The 8,880-nt window shown below is 36.8% G+C and overlaps 1 pseudogene; it reads left to right on the plus strand.

Annotated features, from left to right (window-relative positions):
• Positions 1-8,880, plus strand: part of LOC102816698 — a 19,710-nt pseudogene that overhangs the window by 1,046 nt on the left and 9,784 nt on the right.

Here is an 8,880-nt window from a genome sequence, read left to right on the forward strand (position 1 = left end):
TTTGAAGTGCCAAACTTGTTGTTAACAATTAAGTATTTGTTATTAGACTCTAGATCCAATTATGACAAGTGAATAAAGCAATTTTTCAATGTATAGAGTAAGAATAAAGGGGATTTTGCTTGTACAGGTACCCTAGGAAAAGATATTGAAATATCTGAAGATGAAGGAGAAAAGGGCATTAATTTTAGCAGGGTAAGAATACACAACACTGTTGTTGTTGTTGTTAGATGCCATTGATTCAGTGCCAACTTTAGGTGATCTAATGCACAACAGAACAAAACAGTGCCCAGTTCTGCACAAAACTCACAATCATTGCTATGATTGAGCCAATTGTTTCTGTCACCGTGCAAATACATCTCATTGGGGGTCTTCCTCTTTTTCACTGACCATCCACTTTACGAAGCATGATGTCATTATCCAGGGGTTGTTCCCACTGATAATATGTCTGTAGTATAAGAGAAATCTGACTACACTGGCTTCTAAGAAACATTCTGATGGTACTTCTTCCCACACAGATTTGTTTGCTCTTTTGACAGTCCATGGTACTTTTTGTATAGTCCTCCAACAACATAATTCAAATGCATCAATTCTTGTACAGTCTTTGCTCATTTTCCAACTTCACATGCATATGAGATCATTGAAAATACCATGGCTTGGGTCAGAAGCATTTTAAACCTCAAATTGACATCTTTGTTCTTGAACCCTTTAAAGAGGTCTTGTGTAGCAGATTTTCCTAATGCAATACATTGATTTCTTGACTGATGCTTCCATGAATGTCAATGGTGGATCCATGCAAAATGACCACTTCAATCTTTTCTCTGTTTCTTTTTGTATTATTTATTGGCCCAGAGGAGAGGACTTTTGCTTTCTTTACATTGAGGTGCATCTTGTGAGGAAGACAGTGGTTTTTGATCTTCATCAGTAAGTATTTTAAGGCCTCTTCATTTTCAGCAAGCAAGGTTACATCATTTGCATATCACAGATTATTTGTGATTCTTCTTCAAATCCTGATGCCAAATTCTTTATAATCCAATTTCTCAGATTATTTTCTAAGCATATAGATTGAAAACATATGGTAAAAGAATACACCCTTGCTGCACAGTTTTTCTCATTTTAAACCATTTAGTATTCCCTTGTTTGTTTAAACAAGTGCTTCTTGGATCTATGTACAGGTTCCTATGAACACAAGTAAATGTTCTGGAAAACTCGTTCTCTTCAATATTTTCCATAGCTTGTCATGATCGCCACATTCTTTGTGTAGTCAATAACCAGCACAAGTAAACATATTTCAGGGTTTCTTTGCTTTGAACCATGATTCATCTGACATGTGAATCTGAATCTGGCTTGCACCACTGACAGTTTTCTGTCAATGTACTTTTGCTGACATTTAGAATTATTATTAGCAAAGTTTTACTTGCATGCAATATTAATGATACTGCTCAATGATTTCCTCATTCTATTGGGTCATCTCTCTTTGGAATGGGCACAAATATGGATCTCTTCCAATCAGTTGGTCAGGTAACTGGCTTCCAAATATCTTGGCAGAGATAAATGATTACCTCCTGTGTTATATCAGTTTGCTAAAATATTTCAATTTGTATTCCATCAATTTCCAGAACATTGTTCTTTGCCAATGACTTCAGGGCACGTTAAACTTTTTCCTTCAATGTCACTGGCTTTTGATCATAGCTACCTCTTGAAATGGTTGAGCATTGATTTTTTTTTTTTTGTACAATTACTCTGTGTGTTCTTTCCATCCTCTTTTGATGCTTTATACATCATTCAATATTTTCCTCATAGCACTCTTCATATTGCAAGTTAAGGCCTGAATTTTTTTTCAGTTCCCTGACCTTCAGAAATGATGAGCATGTTCTTCCCTTTTGGTTTTCTAACTCCAATTCTTTACATATTTCATTATAATATTTCACTTTGTCTTCTCAAGTTGCCCTTTGAAATTTTCTATTAACATGTTATACCTCCTCATTTCTCCCACTTGCTTTAGCATCTCTGTGCTGGAAAGCCTATTTCAGAGTGTCTTCTGACATCCATTTTTATCTTTTCCTTCTTTGTTTTCTTCTTAATTACCTTTTGCTTTCTTCCTGTATGATGTTCTTGATGTCATCCCTCAACTCATCTGGTCTTTGATCTTTAATGTCAAATATATTAAGTCTGCTCTTCACATGATCTCTAAATTCAGACGAGATATGTTAGACTTATTTAACTTTCTTCAGCTTCAGCCTGAACTTGCATATGAACAATTGATAGTCTGTTCCAGTCTGCCTCTAGCCTTCTTTTAGCTGAAGAAATGGAGATTTACCACCATCTCTTTCCACAGATGTACTCAATTTGATTTCTGTTTATTCCACCTGATGTGGTCATCTTTTATAGTATTGAACAGATGTATTTGCAATGAAAAGGTCATTAGTATTGCACATAATGAGAACTCCAGCACCGGTTCTGTCACTAAGGCCATATTTTCCAAGAGCTGATCCTCTTTGTTTCCAACCTCTGCATTCCAATTGCCAGTTATTATCAGTACATCTTGATTGTATTGTCTGATCATTGTCAGACTGAAGACATTAGTAGAACTTTTCATTTTCATCATAACTGGATTTAGTGTTTGGAAAGCAAATTTGAATAAGAGTTATATTAATGATTCTTCCTTATTTTGTTGTTTATCTTAGGTGTCATCAATTCGGTACCGACCCATAGCCACCCTATGCACTGCAGAATGAAACACTGCCTGGTCCTGGGCCAACCTCACAATTGTTGCCTTGTTTGAGCCCATTGACACTGCCACTTTGACAATCCATCTCACTGGGTGGGTGGGGGGAGGTCTTCCTCTTTTTCTCTGACCCGCCACCTTACAAAACATGATAAACTTCTCCAGTGACTAAATACCTCCTGATAATATGTCTGAAGTATGAGAGACAAAGTTTGGCCATCATGGCCTCCAAGGAGCACTCTGGCTGTACTTCTTCCAATACAGATCTATTTGTTCTCTTGGCAGCCCATGGTACTTTCAATATTCTCCCCCAACACCATAACTCAAAAGCATGACTTCTTTTATGGTCTTCCTTATTCACTGCCCAGCTTTCACATGCATATGAGGTTATTGGAAATACCATGGCTTGGGTCAGGCATACGTTAGTCCTCAAGCTGACATCTTTGCTTTTCAACATTTTAAAAAGGTCTTGTGTGGCAAATTTGCCTAATGCAATACCTCATTTGATTTCTTGACTGCTGCTTCCATGAGTGTAGATGGTTGATCCAAGAAAAATAAAGTCCTTGACAACTTCAATCTCTTCTCCATTGATAAGAAAATTGTTTATTGGTCCAGTGGAAACTCAGCTGAATTTTGTTCTCCCTGGGTGAACTTGGTAGTATATAAAACACTGGTGGCATATCTTCTAGAATGACAGCAACATGTAAGCCACCACAGTACAACAGACTGTCAGACCAGTGATCTACAGAACTTTATAGGGGAGTTGGAACAAGCTAAAAGGTGAAGATATAACATGGGGTTTGATAATGTGTGTATTTCCATGCTGTTTTCAAAAGTCTAGATGAGATATAGGGTGGGTTTTGTGTCATGCAAAAAGATGATATTGTACCTAATGGTCATAAAAGCACTCTTCTTTGGTAGAGTCATAATTTACCAAATAACTGTGATTTAGTTGAAGAAATACCAGCTCTAAAGTGGGTAGGTAGGAAGCAAATAAAAGGTACAAACAGAGAAAAGAAAATAATTGGCGATTAAAAAAAAAAAAAAATCTGGGAAATATAAGATGACACTGGAGAAAAAAAGTAAAAGATTAAAATAATCACAAAATAAGAAATAAGATTAGAAGCTTATGGAAATTTTTTAAACCTAATTGTAATGCCATATGTATCAGTTAAGGCAATTGCATTTTGTTTTGTTAGTTATTAATTTTTAAAAGGTTGAAAAAATCAGAATTCAAAAAGCAAATAAAACTTTAACATCACTTTTTCTAAAACAATGCTGTTTATAAATAACATAAAAACTTTAAAAATCAAAATGAGTCAATTTTTTATTTAATAGTAGTAAAGAGTACTTGTTTTATCTATAAACTGAGAGTATCAAACTATTAAGAATAATATATCTGCACAGAGAGAAATGGAGAAAAAGAGAATGGGGGGGGGCAAGAGAGGGAGACATTTTATACACTATTTTCTCATGCAAATTTCTAAAATCTCCATTCTATCAATTTGTTGTCTAAGTAATGTTGAAAACAAAAGAGAATACAAAGCAAAACAAGATGAACAATTTAAATAAATATTAAATGGTGGCTATGTTTTCAGCAAAGATCTCTGGTAGCGTAGTAGTTACGAATCAGGCTGTGAACCGTAAGGTCAGCAGTTCGAAACTACCAGCCGCTCCACGGGAGAAAGATGAGGCATTCTGCTCCCGTAAAGATTTACAGCCTCGGAAACTCTGTACAGGGTCGCTATGAGTCGGAAACGACTCAAAGGCACTTAACAACAGCAACAACAACATGGTTTTCAGCAGGAGCTCTGGTAGCGTAGTGGTTACGAATCATGCTGCAAACCGCAAGATCAGCAGTTCGAAACTACCAGCTGCTCCGCAGGAGTACAATGAGGCTTTCTGCTCCCGTAAAGATTTACAGCCTCACAAACCCTGTTCAGGGTCGCTATGGGTTGGAACCGACTCGACGGCACTTAACAACAACAACAACAACATGATTTTCAGCAAGGAGCTCTGGTAGCATAGTGGTTATGAATCGGTCTGCTAATCTCACGCTGAAACTTCCAGCTGTTCCACAGGAGGCTTTCTGCACCTGTAAAGATTTACAGCCTCAGAAACCCTATACAGGGTCGTTATGAGTCGGAACCGACTCAACATAACAACAATGGTTTTCAGCAGTCTTTCTAAATAGTGGTACTCATTTGAAAGATGTAATAAGAGACACTGTATTAATTTGTGTGCCCTTCTCATACAAAGCATAGTCACAGCCAAATTATTCATTAGGGCTCATTAACACACTTGACATAGTCTGTTCACCTGGGCTTTGGTGTGTCCTAGTTAAGCAGGTCACTCACAGCTTGCCCAATAAACAGATGGACTCTCATAAATATTTTCCCTGTTGCTAAAGGTTTGAAAATATAGAATAATAAAACAAAAAAAAATTCAGTTATTGTACTATTTGAAGCTAATTGGCATGCAGATTTGAACATATGGCCACAGATTCTAATTGAACAAAGCAAGTTGCAGAAATTTATACATAGAAATATATATGCACAAAACATGTGTGTATACATGCACTGTATATATGCATACTTTGTATAGACATATATCATATAATATACACTTGCATTTATGTAATTGCATGTGGGAAAGCATACAAGCACACATACACACACATTTTTATAACCATGAAAATGTTTGAAATGTATGCACATGTCCATTAACAATTTTTTTATCTATACGTAGAGCATTGGAAGCCTTAGTGGCACTTAACAACAACATAGATATACATACCATTGTTGATTTTAGGTGCCATCAAGTCAGTTCTAACTTGTTGCAACCCTTTATAAGGTTAGCAAGAAGCACTTGGTGGGTTTGAAATGATGACCTTGTGGTTCTAACTCCAGTGCTGATACTATAGTGCCATACCAGAAGTCCATATGCATGTTGATGTTGTTGTTAAATGCTGTCAACTTGATTCTGACTCGAGAAATGAAGGGCATACTATCAATGCATACAAGGAGCTCTGGTAGCATAGTGGTTACGAATTGGGCTGTGAACCTCAGAGTCAGTAGTTCGAAACTACCAGCTGTTCCTCTGGAGAAAGGTGAGGCTTTCTGCTCCTGTGAAGATTTACAGCCTTGGAAACCTTGTACAGGGTCGCTGTGAGTTGGAACCAATTCCGCGGCACATAACAACAACAACAACAAATCAATGCATACATTGTTTTCTGGGCAATTTAGCAGATACATCAGAGAGTTTAAAGTTCAGTAACAAATAGTAATTCAAATAACATCACTGTATGATATGATGTTGTTGTTAAATGCCATTGAGTCAGTTCCAACTCATAACGACACTACATAGGGTTTCCAAAGAGTTGCTGATAGGTTTGAACCACCAACTTTGTGGTTCAAACTGACCTTACACTCTAGTGCTTATCCTATATGGTAACTCCAGGGTTTCATATTGTATATGTGTGTGTGTGTATGTGTATACAAGTATGCATCACATAGTAAAATGGAATAATGAAATGGGTGAATCTAAGTTTTGATATGGAAAGTGAGAAAAGCTTCATTGTTGCTGTTATTGTTAGTTGCCATCAAACCTGTTCAGACTCCTAGTGACCCTATGTGCAACAGAATGAAGCACTACCCAGTCCTGCAACATCCTCACAATTGTAATGATTGAGACCATTGAGGATATCAATTCCTCCCCTTTTTTGCTCTCAACATTGCCAAGCATAATGTCCTTTGCCAGAGACTGGTCCCCCCGATAACATTTTTGAAGTATGAAAGACAAAGTCTGGCCACCCTGACTTCTAAGGAATATCCTGACTTTATTTTTTCCAATAGAATTGTTTGCTCTTCTGGCAGTTCATGGCTCTTTCAATATTCTTCTGCAACACCATAATTAAAATGCATTAATTATTTTACAGAATACTATTCATTGTCCATCAAGATAAGGCAACTGAAAATAACATAACTTCAGTCAAACATTTCTTAGTTCTCACAACAATATATTTGCTCTTGAACACTTTAAAGAGGTCTTGTAAGGCAGGGCTTGATGGCAGATAGGGTAGAGGTGTGGTGAAGTTTGCCATCAGTATTACAACAGAATGCCAGGCAAAGTGGTTTCAGGGCAGAGCTCCAAAACTCTGAACCACATAGATAGGAATATTTGGCTTATAGCTAGTGGAATTCATAGCAGAAATAAGAAATCACGTACTTTTGAATTAACGGGCTCGGCAGCCCGGAGCCAAAAACTTGGCCAAAACCAAATAGTAATACCAAGCAAGGAGGCAGAACCACCACAGAATAACACTGTTGGGAACCTCAGTGCAAATGTGGGCAATACAATTTGTCGGTTTTGCTTTGTTCTGATTTTCTTTTTTTAATATGTGTTCATTGCCCACCCCCCCCACCCCCACTGTTTGCACACATCTATTCTGGTGACTAGAGGGGGTTTCTGAGCAAGTGGACATACCCCACCCTCACCACTGGTAGGTTCTTCAGCCATGCATGCACACAAATACTCTCAGCCCAAGAGTTGGCCCTGAACTGTTTTAATGGAGAAAAGGCCAGAACAAGTGGGGTGGAGTGGGTAAGAGAGTTTAAAAACAAAACAGGCCAAAAATTAAATTAAATCCTGAGGTATAGCATAACAATCAGCAGTGGCATCTTGAAATCTACTAGGCAGCTTTTAAGGCAAGAAACTGAGAGAGGACATTAAAGTCATGTTCATATTAGGCTACAGAATACAGATTTGCAGGTTACAGATTACAGATTTACAGATTTACAGGAAAAATCAAATAAGATAGATACAGCATTGGAAACAATTCAAAACCAACCGAAAGAAGTTCAAATGATCAATAATAGAATATCAAAAATAGACAATACATTGAAAGGGAAAAGGAGTAGAATAGAAGAGATGGAAGGCAGAACCAGTGAGCTGGAAGACAAATCTCTCAATACCACTAAGATAGAAGATAAAAACATCTAAAGATTTTTTCTGAATCTAAGATTCATTTTTGGAAAACATGTAGAGGAATAACTGACATTCCAGAATAGGAAAAATTACAGAAGTCCACAGAGGAAATAGTTGAAGAACTGCTGGAAGAAAATTTTTCTAACATCCTGAAAAGTGAAAAGATAAATATTCAAAAAGGTCAATGAACTCCAGGAAGGATAGACCCCAAAAGATAATCATCAACACATTATAAACAAGCTCTCCAAAATCAAAGGTAAGGAGACTATCCTGAAAGCAACAAGGGGAAAGAGAAGTGTTACATGCAAAGACAAGCAAGTCAGATTAAGTTCAGCTCACTCAGCAGAAATCGTGCAAGCTAGAAGGCAATGGAAAGACATATATAAAACCTTGAAAGAAAAAAAAACAAAAAACTGTTAACCAAGAAACCTTTATCCAGCAAAACTATCAATCAAATACAAAAATATAATCAAAACATTCCAGGATAAACAGAAGCTAAGGGATTTTTCAAAGCTAACCCTGAGCTAAAAAACATCCTAAAGGAAATTGTGTGGACTGAGAACCAACAATAACAGACAACGACCAGAGATTGACATATGTGGCAGCAACCGCCAGAACTAAATCGACAGCAGGAAGAGTTTAGAACACAACAAAACAATGAAAACAAACTCAGAATCTGGGAGGTCAGTCTATGATCAAAACAATTACAATGTAAAAGAAGGTAAACATGTAGGAACAGAGACCCAGAGAAACTCAGGTAGATTACAGGATAAAATAGACTGCACTAAATGGAGGGAAAATTAATGGAATATAAGGTAACCTCAAAGAAAATTCACATTTTACAACATACCAAGAAACTGAAAATCCAAGAAGAACATGGAAACATTAAAACTATGAAGAAACTCACAAGAAAGAACACACAAAACATGAACTCAGCAAAGGAAGACACACAGAACAAAGAAAGCAGCAACACCACAAAAAAACACAAAACAAACATAATGGCAGCAATTAATCCATACCTATCAATAATAATAATGAATGTAAATGGATTAAATGCACCTGTTAAGAGATGGAGGGTGGTAGAATGGATAAGAAAACAAGATCCTTCAATATGCTGTCTGCAAGAGACACATCTCACACAAAGAGAAAAAAACAGATTAAAAGTCAAA

The sequence above is a fragment of the Chrysochloris asiatica genome, unplaced genomic scaffold (assembly GCF_000296735.1).
Source record: "Chrysochloris asiatica unplaced genomic scaffold, ChrAsi1.0 scaffold00322, whole genome shotgun sequence".
Taxonomy (NCBI): domain Eukaryota; kingdom Metazoa; phylum Chordata; class Mammalia; order Afrosoricida; family Chrysochloridae; genus Chrysochloris; species Chrysochloris asiatica.